Below are 2,621 nucleotides of genomic sequence, written 5' to 3' on the forward strand. Positions count from 1 at the left end.
AGTCCCAAAGAGGTCCCCTTCACAGAAAAAGAGGTGAGGGAGGCCATTAAAGGCTTGGTATCTGGAAAAGCTCCGGGGCTTGATGGGGTGCCCGGGGACCTGTTCAAGCAGGAACCAGGGATATGGGCACCTTATCTCACTCTGATATTCAATGCCATCCTAGGGGGAATGGAGGTACCCGATACTTGGAGGGGAGCAGAGGTGGTCCCAATTTACAAAAAGGGATCCCCTCTGCTTCCTTCCAACTATCGCCCCATCAGTCTTATCGACATATCCCAAAAACTCTTCCGTAGACTGATTTTAAATCGGCTCCAGGCCTGGATAGAAGAGATAGACATCCTGTCCCCCTATCAGGCAGGATTTAGGCAGGGAGTATCCACGATAGACCAGATCTTTAGGTTAAATCTCCTCTATTGGAGAACAGCTGTAATCGAGGGCGGTACTCTGTATACTATTTTTGTAGACCTTCGTGCCGCCTTCGATTTGGTACCCAGAGCGAGGCTGTGGAGAGTCATGGAGGTTTGCAGATGACACCCTCCTGCTGTCTAAATCCCCTATGGGGATTCAACGCATCTTAGATGGTTTTCTTGAGTTCTGCTCTGAACGAGGGTTGGAAATAAACCCACAGAAAACCAAATTCATGATTTTGAATCCCAACCACCAAAATCGAGCCCCACCTAGGCTAGGCACAGTTCAATTAGAACGTGTGCACAATATTGAATACTTGGGGATCACTTTAAATGAACATCTAACGTGGACGTCTCACCAGACCAAAGTGACCATCAAACTGGCCCAGTTGGCGGGTGGCACTATGCGTCTGGCGAACAAATCTCCTTATCGCCCACTAACCCCAATCATTCATATCTATAAAACTCAAGCCCGTGCGGGTGTCACATATGGGGGTGAACTGTGGGGACACTCTCATCTCCCTAAACTTCAGTCAGCTGAAAACAAATTTCTGAGACAGGTCGTTGCCCTCCCTCAGAGCACTCCACTACTTCCCCTCAGACTAGATTTGGGAATTCGACCTATAACGGAAGAGCTTGGACTTAAACCCCCAACATTTTGGAGGCGTCTGTGGTGTAGCCCAGATCTTACAAATTATAGAGAGGAACTACAAGAATTCCTGGAGCTACGGAATGCCAAGAGGATCCCGTGGATGATGTACGTTAAGGGAATGCTAGAGGAAATCGGCCATTCGGAGCTATGGACGGATCCTTTAAACACCTGCCAAAAAACACCAAAAAAGGTTCTTGTGAGAGCATACCAAGAACTGATGCTTACAAAAGCTATTGATGCCACTCGAGAAGGATCCTTGACACACTTGTTCCTAAAAGCGAAAGACTCCTACTGTCCCGAAAGTACTTTAGACGCCATTTCTCCTGTACTAACGAGGAAATTATTTTTACAGTGGAGATATGGAAGTCTTCCCCTAGCTTCATTTACATCGTCCTGGGCATCCAGATCCACCACAGAAACCTGCCCAGTGTGTGCTCATCCGAAGGAGGATGAGGTTCATGTTGTTTTCTTTTGTAAGGGATACGAGAGGAGCAGGAAATACTGGCTAGTTCCGTTACTCAGGACCTTGGGTTTTAGATCTCTTCAACCTGCTTATCGAGTTTTAAAGACAGACCTCTCTCCCATTGTAGTTTTTGCCCTCTCGAAATTTTTAACTGCCATGTGGTTCACCCGAAGCCGAGCGGTCAAAAGACTTGTATAATAGGCTCACTGAAAGTTTTAATCTACCTTTACAGCACCCTTTGTTTTTAAAAAAATCTTAACCATTGGATCACATTGTGTTTAATCCGTTTCTAATTGTGTATAATGTTATGTTTCTTTTATGATCTGTGATCGAAATAAAGATTTATGAAATGAAATGATAGAATATGGTTTAATTTTACACCTGCTAGCTCTGAGCCAGTGAGGCTACGCTCCTCCGCCACTGCAGAGGAGCTGCCCCTCCTCAATTGCCTTCTTTCATGCCACTGCTTATCTTGGGTACTGACTACAAAATAATAAGCAAGATTCTAGCACACAGATACTTACAAATACTCCCTGTGCTTATCCACTCAGATCAAAATGGCCTGTGCCTGGTTGCAGTAACTCCCTAAACATCCGCAGGTTTCTCCACATCATGGACAGAGTTTCTTTCCAATTCCCTCAATCTGCCTGTCTAGTGCTGGATTTGGAGAAGGCCCTTGATGCACCTGACTGAGGTTATCTTTACCAGGTTCTACCTAGGCTAGGGGTATGTAAGTGCTTGCTCCCCCTGATTCGACTATTGTACACTACTCCCTCTTCACATGTTCTAATGGGCAAAATGATACTGGCTTCCTTTTTGGTCCATAGGGGAATTATACAGGGATGCCCTCTTTCCACTTTGCTTTTTACAATTGTTATGGAGCCTAGAGGTCCATTTCCATGCAGGAGACACATGGGCACTCCTTCTAGACGGCACAGCACATGCAATATCCTTCTATGTGGATACTGTAGTCAAAGAATGGGTCAGACAAGTTTTCCAACTCACACAGCACATTACTCCATATGCCCCTGAGATACCACTCAGGGTTTACCTGCACAGCCGGGATTCCTCGCACCCAGGAACTTACTCCAATAAGCAA

Source organism: Lissotriton vulgaris, unplaced genomic scaffold, assembly GCF_964263255.1.
Source record: "Lissotriton vulgaris unplaced genomic scaffold, aLisVul1.2 SCAFFOLD_1351, whole genome shotgun sequence".
Classification (NCBI taxonomy): Eukaryota; Metazoa; Chordata; class Amphibia; order Caudata; family Salamandridae; genus Lissotriton; species Lissotriton vulgaris.